A 22276-nucleotide genomic window follows, 5' to 3' on the forward strand; every position below is an offset into this window, starting at 1 on the left:
AGTGTATAACAGCCAAATGACTTCTTTTGTGTCCCTCTGTGTTTACCTGGCCCGGCCAATCAGAGCAGGGTTTTTTTTCCCTCATCAAGCCAAATGCCAAAAGCTCTGCAATTACTGCTGTAATTGGCCTAAATTGGCCATTAGTACTCAGCTTGAGTCGGAGTCCAAAACACACATCCACTGACAGATGTGAAGTGGATCAAACAACCCTGGTACCTCACTAATGTAATGGAGAGACCTTTATTTAAAACTTCACAGAGGTTAAAAAGGAGATTTCTGAGCTTATTTCCCTTTGTTTTCAGCACACACCAGTAGAGGTTTCTTCTTCAGGTTTCTTTTTCAACCTTTGAGGCTGATATTTTAAATCAAATAGATTGTTTGACAAAGATTAATGATGTGATTATGTGATGCTAAAATGTTTGTCGCTGTTGTAGCATCACAAACTGCTTTTTAAAACTGCTCTGCGGAAAGGTGAATCGTTTTTGTTCATTCTCTCTACACAAGCTGCCAATTGTTATTATGAGTCTCTGACTCTCTTAATAACATCTAATACTTGTAATGAATGTTGCTCGCTGTGCTGGGTGCCATATTTTTTCATGGTGGTCACATATATCAGGTAAGTGAGTTTGCAACTGCCAATCATAATTTAACAAACGAGGAGCTGATAATAAGAAGCTGCTGGGACCAGAATGTTCTGATGTTATTATGTGCTGCAAACAGACCGTGCTGGAGATCCATTAAATCAGAAAGCAGCAACTTGCTTCACTGTCACAGGAATGTAGAGGCTGATTAGAATACTTCCATTAAAAGTGCTTTATAACAATATCATGGTAATGTCATTAAAAGTAATAGAACTTTCTATGATCATATCTCCAACTTTTCCTATTCTTTACTGTCCTACAGATTCTCACAGTATGCACATTTGGTGAAAAGTTGATAGGAAATCTAGTGCAGAATAATTGTGAGTCTGTGAAGCTAAGATTTAGTGAGTTGAGAAACAACAACAAAGTCGTAATGTTTGACACACAGAAGTCATATCAGTTGTTTTCATTCAAATACAAATCAGAACCAGCAGTTTGGGGCCTGGGAGTCGTATATGTCGGCATGCAAAGCATCAGTAAATAAATAAAACAGGCTACAGTCCAACACACAGTGTTTTATGACGGACAATATATCTAACCAAGTATTGTCCTGTCATTATTACAGAGGATTGGTTTGGTACTACTGTTCCTCTGCTGCATTAAAAAAAAGTTTATATAGTCGCACTATTTGACATAATATGACCTGTCTGTGCCTCTTTATTCATGTTTTTTTCAGTGAACACAAATGAAAAACGAATTCTTTACTTTCTCATAAGAGGATGTAAGGCTTTATAAGGCAAACATAAAAGAAGAAAGTAAATGAAACATTTAGACAGCTCCAAAAACCATTTGCAAAGTTAACCAGCCAAAGCAATTTGATTCCTTCAAATACTGAACAAGCACACAAATTTTTACTGCGATGGGATTTAATTAGTGGGTCATTCTTTAGGCACAAGCTTAAACTTGTGAAACATAAACAGAACCGATGACAATGTAACAACTTTTGGAGAGGAGCAAGGCTCTAACCAATGCTAGTTTACCCTCAGAGTAGGATGTGACTAAGGCTGTTGAAAAATCAGAATAAAGAAGCTTGAGGTGATTGTATAAGAGCTGAATTAGCTCGATTACCTGTGAGGAACAAGCAGATGGCTAACACAGACCACCTGACCAATAATAAACCAATAACATCTTGCCAATACCATCTGCTTGTATTTCTCTGAGTAAAACAAACAGTAGCCTTGACTCCTATACACTATCTGATGAAACAATAACTGGGCAACTAGCATGGAACAAGTTTATGAGTCAAGTATGGAAAGTGTAGTACTACAGAAATATCTGTTGAAAAGTATTAAAAATAAGCAACTAAATAGCTTGAGGAAAGAACCTTGGATGACCATCACTGAGGAAGTCAGTTGATTTGTATGATACAAAAATCCATACACCAGAACAAAATATTGATGTTTTAATTGAAGAAAAAAAACACATAATGAAAAATTCTCAGTCACTTTGATTTATAATGTCACCAAATGACCTTTAATGAAAGCAGAAAAGGAAACGTGGATAGAATGTAATCAAACAAAGAGAGAGTTGACAGCAGCATAGTAGCAGAAAAAGGAATGAAAGACTTGATAAAAGAAATCAGGAAGACAGATGGAAAGAAAGAAACATTAAAAATGAGGGGTATTGGGAAAAAGATAAAGGTTAGAAAGAGACAAGATGAAAAATAATATTTAAAAAATAAAATGAAAGACAGACAATAAAAAAGAGAAGTGTAATGATAAAAGAGAAAGAATAGAAAATAAAGAAAGAATAAAAGATATAAAAATAAAAGGTTAAGAAAGAAAGAAAGAAAGAAAGAAAGAAAGAAAGAAAGAAAGAAAGAAAGAAAATGCGACCAAAGGGCATGAAATAATCATATTAGTCCTGCACTTTGCCTTTTTACAAGCATTTTGTATCATCATTGTACTTTAATATTTTGATGTAAGATCAAAAGAGGTGTGTGTTGTGTCTTGTAGCATCCACTTGTCACTCAAATAAAATCACACCTGTTAACTCAAGGGTCAATAAAACTAAAGTTGGTATGAGTAAAAAAAAGTTTCAACTACACATAGTTTTCTAAAAAGAGATAAATTCAATTTATCATTTAATAGAGACTATCCTTTGTATCAGATCAGGCCCAACTTTGGCATTTTAAATGTATTGGTGAGCAGGAATGTTAGCTGATTATCTCAACCGATCATTCACGTTAGCCATCATTAAGCAAAAATTGCTGCCAAATGCTAATTTGCCAGAATAACTGAGCGCGATGATTGCGCCCAACCTCAAAAAGTTGGGTCCGCCCACTAAAGATGGTAGTTGGTTGGTTGATTTGAAGCGTGGAATAAGTGCTCATCATTAATAGGGTGAGAGAAAGTCATGGGAAATCAGACATAAACTGTGCCTGTGGCTTGCTTGACAGTGTGAGGGAAAAAAAATTCAAAGGACACAGTAAAATCTAGGGCCGAGTGCTTTCTGTGGTACACGGTGGCCTGTTGAGCATGTGGTAGCATGCAGCAAAAGCAATATTACCACAAAATCAGGACAAACAAATACCACATGGCAGATTCACTGTTCTCCATACCTAGAGCTTTTTAACTACAGTAATCCTATTCATAATCAATCAAACATGATCTATTTGGAAAAGTTAATCCTCCAAAAAAAATCAACAGAAAAAGATTTTGAAAGGGCATATGTTATTTTTAAGCTACCATGCTCAGTGTTTTACAATATATATATTCTTAAATTTGTTTATTTCTCATGAATCCATCAAGAATATAGAAATTAAATACAACATGAAAAAAGTTCAATCAATATTGTTAACAAGTACCATCCATAATTTTAGAGAAAACAACTAAAGGACAGACAGGATGGACTACATTTGGAAAAATGCTTCACTCTTGGAAGTTGAGCCACTAACCAGACAGTACGGTTTATAGATAACTGGTTAACAAACTTGAAATTAAAATACAATGGTAAACTATCCAAATAGTTTTGACTTTAGGTTTAAAGTTTAACACCACAGTAAATACTGTAGCACAGTAAAGATGTGCAGAAAAGTTATGAGTCATTTTTTCCTGGCTGCAAACCTTCTGTGCATTATAAACAACTGTAGACTATTTTACATAGTCTTGTTTTTGATTAGGAATATGGTTAGGCATGTGTGTCTCTGCTTTCCTTCACTTCTACTTTCATTTCAACATCATTTTTCTTTCACCACCTGCTTGCTCACAGGTTTTGCTTTCTCTTTCCATTCCAAACAAACAGAAACAGACTCCAATACACATGGACACCACAGCTCACTACACACTTGTGACGCTCTTCTCAGAGCTTTGTAATGGCTTTGATCAATAATTGATCAAGGGAATCTTCTGTCTCTTCAAAGACTGTAAGCATCATGTGGAGGCAACCATTTCACTTTCTCCAAAGATCCAAGAAACCAGGGGAGCCCCTGTTGAGCACAAGCATCCGACAAACAAACCCAGTCCACAGTCATAACACACAAACATCTCTGCATGGCTGACATCACCTGGAGCTCTGGGAGCTGCCATGTCATATACAATATGTCTCCTGAAATGTCTCAAGAGCTGGAATCTTAAATGTCATGGCCTCCAGGGTTCAACTACTCTCTGATCTGTCCGGGTTCAATGGCTCAGCTGTGCCATCGCCACTTGACAGCTTGATTTTGGAGCCCATGAAAAGGACATGTCAGGTTGTCTCGCAGCGTCATTCTTTCTCTGCTTTGTGTGCGTGGATGCAGAAGTGATGCATAAAGTGGTTGACAGAAGTGAAAACCTTTACTCTTTACTTTTTATTTATTCCCTCATCCGTCCATTCAATCTGTGTCACTGAGCTTAGATTGCATTTTAAATATTTGGGTTGTCTGGCTCGAAATTAACAAAGGTCCCAGGACAAACACTTACATCTTCTTCAGTAACTAGGCAGACGCCCAGGAAAAGGTTCAAAGAAGAAAACTACGTCTTGATAAATAAAGCAGAAAAAAAAGTAGTAACTGCATAAAGTCTTGCCTCTCTCAGGGTTCTTCAAAGCGTAACCTAAAGATCCGTCCCCATCCACCATGATGAAGGATCGTCCATGTTCTGCCTGAAAGAGAAGGATCAGAAATGGGGTTAAGTAAGTTTTTTTTTTTTTTTTTTTAATAAAGCAGCTTTTATAGAACAGAAACTCATGGTGCTTCACATTTAACATACAAAAAAAAAAGATCATGACAGCTCACAAAAAAAAAAAAAAAAAATCATTAAAAAATGCTGTCAAACAATAAGAAAAAGAAAAAATAATCATTTATTTGTACAGGGAGAGTCAGAGGCCAGCTTAAATAAATAAATAAAATGATTTTTTTTGTAAGTAAGGCAGCTGAACTAGTATATAAAAAGATTGTTCCACAATGTTGAAGCCACCACTTCAAAAGCACGACCTGAGTGACCAACCGGTGAGGTAGGGGTGGAGCAGGTCAGTAGTACTATCAGGGGCCTGATGGCTAAAATACACCAGATTCATCTGCAGTACGTCCCCGTTCCGTCACTGCAAATAGATCAAATAGGTTTCATTCAAATCAATCTGTCAATTTACACAGGATTCGTTCTGTAGTGCAGTTCATCTGCGTGGCTAGTCTGTCATGTTGCAGGTAATACGCAGCCATCCTATTTTTGACCGATGTGGAGCTGTGACGTTTAAATTCAGTGTAGGGACGATAAAGCGGGACAGGAAGTCATGACCAGAAACGATCTTAACAACTTTCAAAATAAAACAGATCATGTCAAAATCAGTTTGTTTTCAGCTTGACTACGATGAACGGATGGATGAAAGGGACATAAAACCAGGAGTCAACAGTTTGAGGTTTTACAGCCCAACATGAATGAAGAGAGACTTATCAGTGGAGAAGGAAGCGTGGGAACTCCTCGGTCTGTGACTCCAGCTGCTTGTCGGACTGAACCAAGGGGCAACATCCGGTTAGTAAAAATGAAGCCTATGCAGAAGTGCTAAAAGTTGCTGTTCATTGAGAATCCGTTTGAGGCTGTCACATGCACACCCAGCCAAAAAAATGACTTTTTTGGTATTAAAAAGCACATTTACAGCCTGGTTCAAAAACGGCGTGGGTCTAAAACCCTGCTTTCACTATCAGCACACACTGTATGGTGAGTGATTTTTTTTCTAACTCTGCAGTTTAGAAATTATTAGGATCATTTGATTGTCTAATCAGAGACACAGCTCAGGTTATCCGAAAGGAAACTCACAGCCGGATCATATTAGATGTGGCTGCAGATTGGCTTCATTTCACTGTTTCAGGACGGGTGATGTTGTGGAGGATTTGTTCCATGTTTTATACAGTCTATGGACTGAGCACGCAGCCGGTGTAAGCTGACAAACGCAGTCGATACGCAGGGCAACGTAGTTACGCTGCAGACGTAACTGCAGGTTTATTTCAGGCATGACCATGCAGAGCCTGTACGCAAAAACAAGAACCTTGAAATGAATTCTTGACCAGGAGCTAATGTAGGGGGCTAGAATTGGTGTGATGTAAGTTGTTCAGATGGACTTGGTCAGGAGCCTTACAGCAGCATTATAGCCCAACTGAAGATGGTGGAGAGGGAGGTCTTATTCTGTCCACTGGTTAATGTTAATGTAAATACAACATCCACGTACAGTTTATCTGTATGTCATAGATTTCATATTCAATTTCAAATTTGATTTTTTACTTTCATTTTATCTTAACTCAGAGCTGAAATCAAGAAAATTTCACAGCTGTGTTTTGTTATTTTGCAGAAAAGAAAAAAAAAACCTTCAGCAACAGATTTATTCACCCCCTGATGTTTCAAAGAAAGTAACAGGAGGTCTATCTCATCTGCTTCAATCAGACTTCATAACACAACCACATGTGCAAAAACAGGCAGCCACTCAACTGGCATCACCCTCTCCTGCATGAACCTACAGCTGCCTGCTACTGCTGAAAACTTACTGAACATTAAAAGAAGCTTCTGGCATCTTATCTATCTTTGATACATGAATGAACCAGTGAGTTTCATTTTTAAATAAATGTTTCTGTGTTAGTAAGTTTTTACACTTGAACCTTCAGGCTTTGACTCCTCACCTTACTGCTCCCTAAGTTCTGTTAGTGTGTCATGTTTCTCACTTATTATCTTGTAATGATACTGAACATTTCAAGCTGTTACTACAGTAAGATTCCCCCTAAAGGAGTAATAAGTGCTGTGTCACTTCATGAGGAATGGACTGTATGTACATACTGATTATTCTAAGAGCTTCACTTCACACCACACCACACCACATTCATACACTGAGGGTAGAAGCTGATATATATTATATACCCATCAGTGTCATCTAATCCCATTCACATGCACTCAAACACTGCTGGCTGTTCCACATAGGGTTATTTAAGGTACACATCCTACTCAAGGACACTTGGATGTGTAGGGATGGGATGGAACCAATAACCTTCCATAGTAGAGGAAATATCTTAACATATACCAATTCAATCCTTTCTCCATGGAGCTCAGATGCAAGGAAGGGATGTGAGAGGGCAATGGGAGACACCTGAGTGGAATGAAACAGACCCTCAGCCTGCCCTCACAGGTCTGTCTGCAGAGAAATTGTGTGCAGGTGCCTGTAATAACCTAACAAAGTGGATTTCTGCTTTATCCTTAAAACAAGGACATCAGGAGGCTTTGAGACAGGTTACAAATATGAGCACATGCTCGTCTTGCCTAACTGGAATGACCGCAGCATGTGCCCAGATCAGACAGAGGAAGCAAAAGGCAAACTATGGGCTTGTTTAAAAACTGGCATTAGTAACCATCCAGTGCAAGTGGAAAGCCTGAACTATGGGAAGGAAAGCCTCTTTAGGCATCCTGAGGATAGAATTAGGGATGATTTATCATGGATCTGTCTGTGTGTTTTTCATGCTCTGTCCTCCACATCAGAAAACTCGAAATCTGCTTAATGTTTTTACATCCAGCTGTCAATAATGATGTAAATCAGGAGACATGGCCTGCAAACAGTTTCCACTCATCCATTTTAATTTTAACACTTGATTCTGATTGGTCAAAACCCTTTGAAAAGGTACTTCAGGCAAAGTAGAAAAGGTGTCCCTTGGGAAAGTCTGATCACACTCTAGCTGCATTTTTTCGCAAAATAAAAGCAATATTTTTGAAGTTTCGATAAAGAACAAGTGCGCCTTGCCGGTGTTTCCCACCCAGAAGGTGGAATTGCGCCCAACTTGAGTAAAAAGTAACGTCCAGTCGCTGCACTGATGTTGATGCTGATTCATGAACATTAGTGTTATTATTCACTAGTCAAACTTTCGCCCGTGATCACGCTAACTCAAAACAGGCAGGAACAAAACACTGAATGAAAATCATCATCTCCAGCTCACATACTCTGACGTACACACACAGATTTCTGCCCCTCCCTCCTGCTGCTCTCTGACTCTGACCGGCTCACAGCCGTCCTGATGCCTTCACAAGTGTCAAACTAGCAAACAACCCTAACCCTGCATTGAACATATAAATAAGAGTAGAGCTGATAAAACATGAACGCTGGAGTCTGTTTGTGTGGCAGTGGACACGTATGAGGAAGTGAGGGAGGAGCGTTGTTTGTTGTTAGAAAAGGTGTTTCCATTGCACTTTTGTGACAAAGTTCGGTATCGAAATTTCTGAAAACCCACCTCATGAGAGCGTAAAAACTTTTTATCAAAATCTGAGAGGTTTCTGAAAATGTGGTGTTTCCATTACCGTTTCTTTGTTGTGATATTTAGGTTTTGCGCAATTCTAGGTGTAATGGAAACCCAGCTATAATGTCACACATATCATTGTTGGTAATAATTTCACAACTTCCTGTTGACAGGTGGACAAAAACACCACTTTTATGATATTGGTCGGTATCAGCAGAAAAATATAGCCACAGGGTGATAAACAAATAAATTAGAGGGATCATGAGGGAAAGAGACTGTTTAAAGCCCCATTTCCACCAAGAGGTACAATTTGGCTTGTCTCAGTACGGCACGCATTTTGTGGTGTTTCCTCTGACTAATTCCGAGATGGAACCCAAAATAACTGAACAGTACCAAATCGCTTTTTGGGACCCTTCCTATGAGGTGCCAGACATACAGATCCGACCCCAGAAGGTGGAACTACAACACTGCAGTCTGTTGATTGGTTGAAAGAATCATCACTTACCGCTCCTCTGTATTCAGCTGCACGTTCAGCCCAAGACTGATGAGTTCCCATGCTTCTCACTCCATTGATGATGCATATTGGGCTGTAAAACCTCGAACCTGTTGATTCCTGGTCTGGCTGAGTTTATCATCTCATTTTGTTTGTAACAGTCAATCTAAATATGGTGAGGTCTGGAAATTGTTTTACTTTGGATGTTTTCAGGTAGTTTCCATGCACATCTGCCTGTCCTGCTCAAGTATCTTTTTGTCAAATTGATGCATCACAGCTCTGGCATTCTGAAAAATTAGGATGCTTGCATATGTCCTGTGACCTGCAGGGGTATTTACGCAGCCAGACCACAACAGAGTGGATCCAGTGTGAGTTGACAGATCGGCTTGATTAGAAACCTATCTAATCCAGTGCCGTGACAGAGAGGAGCTGGACCGGAGCGGCATCTGGTGCATTTTGGCTGTTAGACCTGTCTACTTGTGCCAGAATCATGCAGGAGGGTGGATACCAGGGGGAAGTCGAGACCAGGTCTGAACAAGCCCGCGGCAAAATGAAGAAATGTGAAAATAATGTGGAACAAGTGTTGAAAAAAAGGAGACGTTTCCACCACTGTGTTGCAAACACTTTTCAGACCTTCCCTATTGAGTGACCACAAAATCCCCACCAGACGTGAACAAAGGGAGGAGGTTTGAGCGTATTGAGATAGGAGGAATGTTTGTTGACGCAGTGCTGCTGAGAGTTCCTCTTTACTCCACTCTGTGGTGTATGAATGTGTGTGTTTAGCTCCTGCTGAAAGTATCCCTCTGCATTCCTGTACCCTGCCCAGCCTCAGGGATCCGGAGAAGACGGAGAAGATGAAGTGAAAGAAGGAAAGAAGGAGAGAAAAAAGGAGTGGAGGGTAGAAAACCGAGCACTGTTGTCTAGGAGCTGTTTACTCTGTCTGCGGGCAGCATGCTGTGTTTGCGCAAGTGTGAGAGAGTGTGTGTCTTCCTCTGTGCACGCCTTTGTGTTGACTCCCCCTGCTTGTAGGGGTAGCAGGTGTGCTATCGCAAACACAAGTGAGAGACGATACTTGTCAATGAAAGAAAGAGGGAGAGGCAGAGTGATGGCAGAGGGAAGTGAATGAAAAATTCATACGGCTGCAGGTCCCAAAAGCCCTTCTGTCTTTGCCAGGAGTCCTCAGCTTGAAAATGCCAGGCAGGGATCACATACACACACATACACACACACACACACGAAGCGAAGCTGAGAACAAGACCAGAGGAGGTGTTATCTAGGAATCAGGAGTGGGCTGGGAAGAGTCAACAGCACAACAACAGGATACCTAAACATCAACAGCATGCTTGGGACAGCTTCCCCAAAGTCCCCTCGATCCCTTTCTAGTGGCTGCTTTTACACCACAACACTTCAGCTCCAGCATTGTGGATGTCTCCTAAACAACCTGTTTATGCATATAAAGTCTCCTATTAACCTTTAAAATGCCCACCTGACAAAAACAGACTTATGGTGATTCAAGCAAAAAAAAACGCTAAATGAGTCACACACTGCTGGAAGAACTCCCTGATGCCGACATGCTAAATAAATCACAGGATACAGATCTTTGTCATTACAAAGACAACATCTGAACGCAGCCCTGTGACACAGCCTTTGGCTAAAAATGTGGGAGAGAAATGGAGATAGGGAGGGAAAAAAGAAAAGAAAAAAAAAGCAGATGATGAAGCCTCATCTTTCTTACTCACTACTGCAGCGTTGCCATGGACACGGCAGCATCCTCAGGATGCTGGAGAGGAGAGTGAGAGGAGAAGGAACAGGGAAAACTTTTTCAGCTCCCCCTCTCTCACTGTGGGAAAGTGGGTCACAAACACACACTGCTTCTCACTCTCTTTCCCCCACACACTCATACATAGACAGAGCTAACGCCATTTTCCAAACTGCTCCCCTCTCGTTGTGGTGCGTGTACGTGTCAGTGTGTGTGGATCGAGCACTGCGTAAGGTGTGATCTGACAGAAATCAGTCGTTGTCTCTCCAAGGACACATGACACTGAGCAGAGGAGCAAAGACAAACACTGTGTGTTTGAAAGCTATTGCCTGATGATGTGTGATGCGCATCAGCAGTAAATCCAATCAGGCGTGTCAACACACTGCAAGAGAATATTTGATGAATGTGAAGCTGCTGCGCTGCGCTTAACATCCATTTTTTAAAGAAATCCTCAAACTCTGGTCCTCATAATATGTCTTTTACAGAATAAACATGGATAATCATATTTTTCTCTTTCCACAATGAAATTATCCTTCAAACACCTTAAAGAGGGGGTACTGTGCTTTTTTAAGGCCTTATATCTCCCAGTACATTCCTGCAGTAGCTTCTAAGGATTAAAGCTAAATAATATCCTTGTTTTTCTCACACTGGCGTGAAACCCTTATTACACCCTCTGTCTGAAAAATTATATCTGCTGTCTCTTTAAAGCTCTCTTCTCAACAAACCCCTTCCCTCTGATTGGCCAGTGCTCTGGAGACCGATGAGGGGCAGAGCGACTGGCAGACCTTGGTGTCTAAAGCCAGTTAGGAGATCCTTGTGCAATGACCTTATCATTTCAGCAAGTCTTGTCAAGATCTTGCCAAGATCTTGTGCTATTTTTAAACTGGACCATTATGACCATTTAATGAAAATTAAAACTGAATTAAGGACAGATTCAGGGTTTTCAGTACAAATATTGAGGTACATTTAGAATGCCCACCTGACACTGTTACTTTCTATCCATGTTTAAAACATGGAAATCATAACACTGTCTGAAAAGCACATGTAAATCAGCTTTCTCACATATCAAATTACATATTTTTAAGATACACCTGATATAGAAAGGTGTTTTTTGGGCTTAGGTTTCTTATTTTTCGAAGACATATGTGTATTTCACTTTGGATTATAGTAGGTAGGCCAAAGTGAAGAACCTTTGAAGAAAAAGACGCCTTGGAATCCCATGAGAGCTCATACTTTGATCTGCAGTAAAAGATCTTTCAATCTTCCCCCTTACTTCAAGAAACAGAAAACTCCTAGAAGGGTTATTCTAGCTATGCTGAAGGAAAAGGAATGATGGACGCAAATATGCACAGCTCACACCAAGGGACAAGTGTAAAACTAGGCAGAGTTGGTGTATTGAAGCCAAACAAGAGCAAGCAAAAAAGACCTAGTCAAAAAACAGGCAGGGGCCAAAACATGAGGAGTGATACTAGAATGAGTGGCTACCAAGAAACACACAACACACAATCTATGAATGGACAATCAAGGATAACAAGACACCGGTGGGTCTGATTAGGATAGGACTGACACACTTGGGCCTTTTCACTTATCAACCCCCATGAACACCAACAACTGAACAGAGCACCCATCACCAAGACGGCAGTCGACGGTTTGTCATTCATGTCCAAGCAGGTCCACCCAACCACTCCCAGTCGTTTTGGTATGCCACTCAATGGCTAGGTTTACATGCAGTCAGTATCACTTTCATGTTGGGAACACTGGCAATAACCCTATTGCAGCCATGTAAACACCAATAACCCTTTTGAAAAACAAGAATATGCTCTTATTGTGGTTTTTAAAACCTTAAAAACACCATAGGTTACTCCTTTCCTAACATGAATATTGGGTCATGTATACACCTATCAGGATATCCCCATTGAAAGGAACATTACTTTGTGTTCTGCGCATGTTCTGTTCACAAAGAATTTTGGCTTTTTGAGTACAGGGAGTCTGCTGTGCTACTGCTTTCTGCTGTTGCTGTGGATACGAGAAGATGATACAGAAATTACGCGCATTGCGCCTTGACATCCTCCGTGTGCCAAAATTTTGTCTGTGTTGCTGTTTCGATCGGTGTACCCTGTAAAAAGGATTAACCCTGTTTGCTCACGTATTATTCCAAATGCTTCAGAAACTGGAATATTGAGCTTAACACAAATATTGACTGCATGTAAACATAGTGAATGTTGTGGACTCTCATGTGAGCATATAAATACTGTGGAAGAGGGTGTATGGGACAGTTTAGAAAAGGCCTATAGCAGGACACAAAGCAATCCAAAGAGGACAGAGGCAGAAATGGTTTAAGTTCAAGTAGAAATGCCAACATATTAGGATTCAAAATATGACTTTGGTTGACTTGACAGTGTTTTTTGAAAACTTTTTCTTTCTTTCATTCATTCATTCATTCTTTCTTTCTTTCTTTCTTTCTTTCTTTCTTTCTTTCTTTCTTTCTTTCTTTCTTTCTTTCTTTCTTTCTTTCTTCTGAATTGTTGATTATTTAAAAGAGGAGGTGTTCACCATATCTTAAACAAAGATGTAAAGCTGGGTACTGATACTAAATGCACAGATTTCACTACAACTGCATATTCATTTTGGGGAAAATCCCCGAATCAATCTACACTGCTTAAAAAAGTCAACTTTGAAAATAGCATGAGATCTTCACAAGACTGAAACGTGATGAAAAGTCATCACATTATGATCTGCTAATTAGCTTGTGGCAAGTTGGAGGGAAACCAGATGGACCGTATAATATAACTGAAAACGAATGAGAAGAGTTGAAGGTGCACATTGCACTACCACAGCACATTTTCAGGGTGTAGCAGTGAACCAGGTCACACTGGCATAGAATCATAAACATGTTTATTATGGAAATCATCATGGCTGATCACATAACTGCATTAGCTAATTCATGACAGAGAATGTTCTTTATGCAAATGAGTAATCTAAAATTGAGCTGGATTAGTTGAGTACAGCAGCAAACATTTAGCACATGAAATTAATTTAATAAAATATTCTTCTTCCACGGAGCATTTTTTCCCACACAAGTTGATTTAAAACTGGTGACATTATTCTAATTTTGTACACCAAAGTCATTAAAAAAAAAGTTGTCTGTCATTGGAGGGAAATAATTAGCTTGTTCTAGAAATAAACTGTGCTTTGGCTTGAATCCACTGCACACAAGGTTAGAGACATTTGTGTTATACAGACTGCTGCAACAAGATTATTTTTGTGCTACACAATCATAAAGTCCACAGGTTCCCATGGCAGTTTTAAGACTTATTCTAGCTGGTCAGAAGAAAAACGCATGGGAAGAAAACTGCCATCCTGGAGTAGTAAGATGTTTAATGGTTGGATAATATTTCTGCAAAACTAACCCAAACTACCCATATAAACAGAAACTATGGTTTTATAGCTTTCTAATATAAATCAAAGACTTTTTAATGAGGCCTTGATAGGGAAACAAAAACTGTGCCAAGTAAGGAAGACTTCCAGACTTACAGCACATATGTTTTTGATTCTATTCATCCATTCCCGCTAGAACAAGTTGGACGTCATGTGTTTCTCTGTGCACAACCATTTATGCATGGCTCAGTGCATAGGAATAGATTTTGACAGAAATAATACACCAGAGGCAGCGTTTCAAAGTGTGGCTAATCATCAGGACAGGCTGTTGTGGTACAGCAAAATGTAACATGGAATCAGAACAAAGCGTTTGTGAAATGTTTGTAATGTCCCAGAACAGTTCATGCCAGTGTGCAAACTCAGAGACAAGTGTGGAGAAAGCACAAACAGAATCTGGACAAAGCCAGGCAAAACAATTCATATTTTAGCTTTACATTTTCAATTAACCAGAGAGATACAGCATGAATATTTACATCCTCATTCAGATCTGATCAACAGAATATGTTTTGGTTATATTTATTTATTTGTTTTTAATCTTTTCCAGAAATACATGCTCACATTTGTATTTTTGGAGCATCTTAAACTGCCTCATACCCCAGAATCATGTGGGCAGTTTGATGTGAATCATCACAGTTATTTCAGATGTCATAAATAAAAGCACATCAAAGCTAAAATTCAAATCCCCTGGTTTACCAAAGCTTCACCTCAGAAACCTCTTTCCTACTATCTGACAGTAAAACAGTCTTTGAGTAATGGCAGCTGACTTTTTTCAGAGATCCTGGTAATGCAAGTAAGTCAAGGTTAAGTAGAGACAACTAACCATTCATAAATACTCATTCAGAGGAAACCAATCAACTTGACAAAGCATGTTTTAGGACTGTGACACATCCTCAGAACCCCGGGGGAACATGCCAGCTCCACACAGAAATGCACCTGCCCAGCCTAAGGATATGAACTAGGCAACAGCACTAACCACTGCTCCACTGCACAGCTGCGGCTGTCAATCATCTGCTGTCAAAGCTGAGACAATGTGAGTAAGAGCTGCCAACAAACCAACACAGTCTAAACTAGTCCCAAGAGAAGATTGTTACCTGCACTTACAGGTTTAGAAACATGTACAGCTAAACGGCGGCACATTGGCTGCCAAAAGGATCTGGGTTTCTATTACAGATGTCTGTCTCTTTTGCACTCTGCACAGAATGTTTTCTCTGTTCAGGCAATGCTAAATGAAATGCTAAAGGACAACACTACAGATACCAAAAATCAGCCCTGTGCATAAGGATTCATCATTCTTATGCAGAGTTTGTGTGAGAAATCAATCATCCATAGGTAAACACTTCAAACTTCAGCTCACTGAACATTTTAATCCAAAATAATCCTTGACGCAAAAATTTGAAAGAAAATGTTTTCTAACATTTGGATATACACTCACCGGGCACTTTATGGGGTACACCTTGCTAGTAACAGGTTGGACCCCCTTTTTGCCCCTCCAGAACCGCTTTAATCCATCATAGCATAGATTCAACAAGGTACTGGAAACATTCCTCAGAGAGTTTGGTCCATATTGACATGATAGCATCACACAGTTGCTGCAGATTTGTCGGCTGAACATCCATGATGAGAATCTCCTGTTCCACCACATCCCAAAGCTGCTCTATTGGATTGAGATCTGGGGACTGTGGAGGACATTTGAGGACAGTGAACTCATTGTCATGTTGAAGAAACCAGTCTGAGATGATTCCAGCTTTATGAGCGTTATCCTGCTGGAAGTAGCCAACAGAAGATGGGTACACTGTGCTCATAAAGGGATGGACAAGGTCAGCAACAATACTCAGGTAGGCTGTGGACTTTAAACCATGCTCAGTTGGTACTAAGGGGTCCAAAGTGAGCCAAGAAAATATCCCCCACACCATTACACCACCAGCCTGAATCTTTAATATAAGGCAGGATGGATCCATGCTTTCATCCTTATGATCCGAATGTGGAGCAGAAATCCAGACTCATCAGAACAGGCAACATTTTTTCAATCTTCTATTGTCCAGTTTTGGTGTTGCTGTGTGAATTGTAGCCTCAGTTTCCTGTTCTTAGCTGACAGGAGGGTCACCCGGTGTGGTCTTCTGCTGTTGTAGCCCATCTGCCTCAAGGTTGTTCGGTTGTGTGTTCAGAGATGCTCTTCTGCAGACCTCGGTTGTAACCAGTAGTCATTTGAGTTACTGTTGCCTTTCTATCAGCTCCAACCAGTCTGTGACCTCTGGCATCAACAAGGCATTTTGGCCCACAGAGCTGCTGCTCTCTGGATATTTTCTCTTTTTGGACCATTCTCTGTAAACCCTAGAGATGGTTGTGCATGAAAATCCCAGTAGATCAGCAGTTTCTGAAATATTCAGACCAGCCCGTCTGGCACCAACAACCATGCCACTTTCAAAGTCACTTAAATCACCTTTCTTCCTCATTCTGATGCTCGGTTTGAACTGCAGCAGCTCGTCTTGATCATGTCTACATACCTGAATGTATTGCTGTCATGTGATTGGCTGATTAGAAATTTGTGTTAACGAGCAGTTGGACAGATGTGCCTAATGAAGTGGCCGGTGAGTGTACTGTGGCATTAAAGATGGCACTGACTTTTCTATCAAGTATCACTTTGGACAATGTATGCTGTCTTCATCTCTTCTCTTGGATGTTCTATCCACTCAGGGCAAACTGGCCCTAAAGAAATCAGTTAGACCAGGATTATGTAAAAGTACGAACCTTCACACGTGCGAGGGAAACAGCAGCGCCAAAGGGACACAACTTTCTGTTGACTCTACAGCCCTCATTTTACTGCTGGTTAAGACTCAGGTCATGAAGTCCTTTCATCACCCAGAGTGCAGACATCCATCTGTGGAACTATTGGTTTATCCTCACGGTCAGGATGCTCGTTTCTCTGTCAGAGTGGAACCAGGCCCTGGAGAGCTGTTGGGGCCATTTACCAACAGTGTAAGACATATGGCACATTAACACATAACTACTCATATGTGCACACACATACACAACCACACCGGGCCTTTTACCAACATGATGCAGACACAAGAGTGATGAGAACAGGCCAGGGTGTCAAGGAAAAATCACATACGAGCAGGGTGTGAGTTCTCGTGTGTGTGCTCTTTCCTTGGTGGTGACACGATGAGCTTGTGATGGGAGTGGGGGGGCACTGAACTGAGTCATGGTCCCCTGGGGGCAAGTGTGATGACCAAAAGGACCTTTGGGAGAGCAACTGAAGCTTTACCTAAACAGCCCTGCGCTCATTCCCAGAGTCATCTCCTTTACAACTCACTAACCTGGCCCCATAAATCCACAGGCGAGGTCCCAGTGGAGCCATAATGCTGACGGACCTTCAAAGAGTAAAAGTTATCATAGACTATTAGTCCGATGGGACATTTGGAAGATTTGTGTGATTCTGGAATGAGTTCCTTATACTTTTTCTGAATTTTGTTAATAAAAACATAATCTGTTTCTTTCTTTTACAGTTAAAATACAACTCATACAACAAAATACAATTACAAAGTGTGTTTTTCTTTTGAATGCCTTTTCATCTATTTATCTCTATTAGAAAAAAAAAAAAAAAAAAACAATCAGTGTTTAAATGTAGAGGCTTGTTTTAGATAAATTGTGTCCAATTTGTGATTCCTATATTAATAATATTGGGGAACATGGCTTTGCCCCAAGAGCTCCCTGCCCTTCCACCTGCACACATGGAATGCTAAATCCTAAGATGGGGGAAGCAAAACTCCCCTCAAGATTGTCATGAAAGAAAAAGCGGCAAAAATAAGAGTTAAAAAAAAAAAAAAAAAACTCCATCCAAAACAGATTGAGTGGCAACAGGGGACAGTGACAAATAAGGGGTAGTATTGAAAATATGCTTTAAACGTCTTAAAATAACATTTTAGATGATCAAGTGTTAAGTGTGCATGTCTGTTGGTGTCATATTATTTTATATGACATTTCTACCATTTTTTAAGCAATTAAAGAATCAGAACCATAAAATTGTCAAATGGTGTAACCACAAAAGCACAAGTATTAAAAAATTTACCCTCCTAGAAGCAATGCAAGTGTACTGATGAAATAAAGTTATTTCTTATGAAATATTTTCTCAAAGTATATTAAAAATATTCATTTCCTAAGCTTGTAAAAAAAAATATTTTGTTGTACTTAGAAAGTCAGTATGTTGTAAACATCAGTTGTCTCTATTCCTTTCATTTTAGTGTATTAGAATGCTAAAATAAAAACAAGTATACTTATTTTGGGCACTATCAGATTTTATCTGCGAAACATTAGTTACATACATAATTTACGCGCCTTTTACCCACATGTGACACCACCGAAATTAGATCCAGCATTAAAGGAGGAGCTGGGGTGGAGAGTGGTTTACAAGAGGAAGAGTAGGCAGGAAAAGCAGTTTGACATTTTCCTATTGCATGTATGAAGGTAAGTGACTGAGCTGCCAACCAACCAAGGGGTGGCAACAAGATCAACTGATGACAGTGGGTTGAATTTGACTTTGTGGCCTGTCTGAACTAAAGCATCACTCAGTTCTAAATACAGGGCTTGATGTCTGTCAGTGGTTGTTTTTGGATAGTAACTCACATCTTGTACTGTGCAAGTCAGTTCTGAAAACCAAGCAAGGTTTTCCAAGTAACTGGAGTCAAAAAATACTGTGGTTAAGCAGCGCTGGTAAAAAAAAAAATAAAAAATAAAAATAACAAGCAAGGTTTTCCAAGTAACTAGAGTCAAAAAAATACTGTGGTTAAGCAGTGCTGGTTAAAAAAAAAATCATACTTGGAGTAAATCTGCTGGAGTTAAACATTTAAAAAAAAATGGTGCTTTGAGAAGTACAGTGAGCTTACTTATATAGAAAAAGTGTATTTTGCAACTATCCTTGCAACCTGTTAGTTAAGGTTACCAATAAAACTCCCCAGAACAGCAGTTGTTTAAGAAAGATTTATTTACTCTAGCCACTCCTTTCCAAATGCATGGCTGTCCAGACGTTTCTCAAAAACACTGCTTGGAAATTGAGCACTTCAAGGCACAGTAATCCTAAGAAAAACTAAAAGACAGAAGACTCTTGGTTTGTGGCCTCATCTTGTTTTGACAATCATCATCAAAGATTCTCTGTCTTTTTGTTTTTCCTTCTCCCCCTCAAGACTATTGTGTCTGCAGCCCAAAAGCCTGAAGCAATACCAGCAGGCATCAGGACAGCAGCTGTGTCTGACACATGTCCACCAAAACTGCCTCCCCTTTGTTTGACTTCACTCTTTCTGACCCTTCATTTCACTTCTGCTTCACCATTTCCTCATTTCCTTCTTATGTAGCCCCATCACCCCATAAGCGCAGGTATCCACCCACGGGGTTGGATGTAAACTCTTCACTTACTCTTTTTTCTGCTTCTTCCTCCAGCTCTCAGACACCTGACTGAAACTCCCTCTGTGACTGACAATCAGAGACATCTGCCCCAGGAGCCAGCAGCAAGAAGTTAAGAAGATGACTCAAAGAAAAGTCCAAACTCTGTGGAAGACGGTAAAAAAGAAGCTGAGGGACGGCTGCTGAGGTGGACCTTGTAAATCTTCCTTCCCAAACAAGTTTGACAGGGTTGTAATCCATGGCAACAAGTGGAAAAAACTACATCACACCCTTCTGAACTCTGGAAATGCAGAGTTAAACTTAATGTATCTTTTAGACAAATTAGGCAACCCAGTACGTAAGCTCTTTGCCTTCTTCATGACTGTAAAGCGTGACTATTATTACAATCTCAAAACAGCTCAAATTTCATTGAAAGGAGAAAGACCTGAGTTATTATTTAAACTTCAGACTGATGCCTGTGTGCTTTTTCTACTTTATGCTGAAATTATGCAATGTTGTCGCTTGGCATTGGATATAGTAACTTATGATACCTGTTCCAGCACTGTTCATTTTTGGAAAAATAATTTTCTTGGTCACAAAATTGTTTTGGCACATTTCAAATTAAAAATGTGTTTTCATTTAAACATAATATGGTTTTGTGTGGACAGGCCTAAACATTCAAAAATATATGTGGTTTCCCAAAAACCCAGCTACATGTGGACATGGCCTAAACCCAACACATGGAGCAACAAAGTGATTAGAAATCACAAGGAGTACACAAGAGGAATAACTAAGATTAACACTGAAAACACATAAACAACACACAAAAATCACAAAGAATAAACACAAATGAACTCAAGATACACACCAACACAGGTGAGAAAGATAACCCAAAACCCTGAAATACACAAACACAAACCAAAAAACCAGACCATGACATCCTCAGCTGATCTTTGTTACTTTTGAGAGTCTGATCTGCTGTTTAGCGGGAGATAGAATTTACCTGTTAATGGCTTGTTTATCTGAGCTGTTTTGAATTCAGATCAATATAAAGTATCATACTGTAATTGAGAAAGTCCTGACCATTGTGAAGCTGTGAACTCCTTTTTTGCCAACTTAAAAGAATTTGTCATACCATAGACAAAAAAGGCAGCATTATTTTTCCTACAGTAAATCAAAAGGCTTATCTACATTAAGGAAGAAGACACCCTGAGGAAAACAGGTTTGTAAAAGAGACAGGGACAGTGAGTTTAACTTGATCTGTCATTCATCATAAGTTTTCATAAAGCTTATTAACAATAAAAAATGATTTTGCGTACAGCTACAAATATGTTTGGCTTGATGAGGTAGAAAATTCTACTTCCAGTCTGTACTGATGATTGATACCCAACATCCTCACTGCTAAAGAGAACCAGGAAAGGTGGCTGTAAAGAGCATCCAAGGACTACATCAGCTGAAGGTGTGCAGAAATGAAATCCATCAGGTCTGAATCAAACATCGACACCTCCCAACACTCTGCTCTGACTCCAGCAGTTTGTTCCATTACCATTCCAGCGGGTTTATCTAGAATATGCCTTTTCCAGCTCATTATGCCCACTTTAGGCACCCATAAGGTCATTAATCCCAATCACTGTGTTCATTTTCACACATGCCAAGCCATTATTCCGCACTTGGCATATCTTTTTACCCTTCTGTAACATTCCCCCTGCTCACACGTGCACACGCATACACACACACACATATCACCACAGTCTCCCTCTACTTAGACATTCTGTTTGTGTCACACTGTCTCTGATTGCATAATAGCGTAAAATACTGTGAGGGGGGATCAGAAGATGATAACGATCAGAGAGAATCTCGCCAAATATAAGCTTATGGACTTGAAATTTATCTGTGATGACACATTTTAACACTCTTCAATACTGCGGGTTAGATTTGTGGAGCAGCTTGTTGGTGTAGGGATGATTTTCCCTCATGCAGAATATTTGTCATGCTGGAGAGCTTTCCAGCATCAGCCCTTGATGTCTAATGGAGATAAGTGCTGTTTTAAGAATATATTTAAAAATCTGCAGAGGAGGTAAACAGAATAAAGATAAATAACAGTGTTTATCCATTCTGTGGTATCAATTCGATAGTCCTGTTATTTCCCCTGCAAACTAAGAACTCGGCTGCTGTTGTCTCAAGAATGGAGAAGTGTCCTTCAGAGTGCTGGTGAACTTTTTGGGACATTGCAGTGTAGCCAGCAGTAGGGGAACAAAATTGACACGTCAAGGCCATTGACTGTATATAGTGGACAGTGTGGCCCCGCCATTTACCACTGTACAGTTTTGAAGCCAAAATACCCCTGTCACAAGCGCCGCCATTGGCAGCCGTTGCACAGCGCAGTATCAGCTATGAAGGATTCAGAGAGAATCTTAGTTGAGCTGGGTGACAAAAAATAGCATATATTTTTTTTCTTTTGAAAGGCTAAACTCTTCTTGGCTCTCTCTCCTATTTTATGGTAAATGGACTTGAGCTTATATAGCGCTTTTCTAGTCATGTACTACTCAAAGCTGCTTTACACCACAGGTCACACTTACCCATCCACACCTATTCGCTCTCACATTCACTTACTGATGGATCCAATTTTTTACTATGTTAGCTATCCATCAGTATGTCTAACACAGTCACGCCCTTTCATGCCCATTCACACACCACTGACGCAGCAGTGGGAGCTTGGGGTTAAGCGTCTTGCCCAAGGACACATCACCATGTGTCGCCCAGAGCTGGGCTTAAACCTGCAACCTTCCGATCACCGACCAAGCGCCAACTGCGCCACGGACGCCCGACCCCACCCCATTTTACAATCCCCCCCCCCCCCCCCCCCCCAAAAAAAACAAGAACAGCAG

General features: G+C 40.1%; 1 long non-coding RNA gene across 1 annotated transcript in view; it reads right to left on the reverse strand.

Moving 5' to 3' along the window:
• Window positions 1-4443: 4443 nt before the first annotated feature.
• Window positions 4444-22276, reverse strand: part of LOC141803540 (uncharacterized) — an 88374-nt gene continuing 70541 nt past the window's right edge. The window contains exon 3 of the long non-coding RNA XR_012599573.1: window positions 4444-4721. This is a non-coding gene — a long non-coding RNA (uncharacterized LOC141803540). The remainder of the gene's footprint in view (window positions 4722-22276) is intronic.

This window comes from Halichoeres trimaculatus, unplaced genomic scaffold, assembly GCF_033239565.1.
Source record: "Halichoeres trimaculatus isolate MK-OKI-2021-1 unplaced genomic scaffold, fHalTri1.1 fHalTri1_scaffold_14, whole genome shotgun sequence".
Taxonomy (NCBI): domain Eukaryota; kingdom Metazoa; phylum Chordata; class Actinopteri; order Labriformes; family Labridae; genus Halichoeres; species Halichoeres trimaculatus.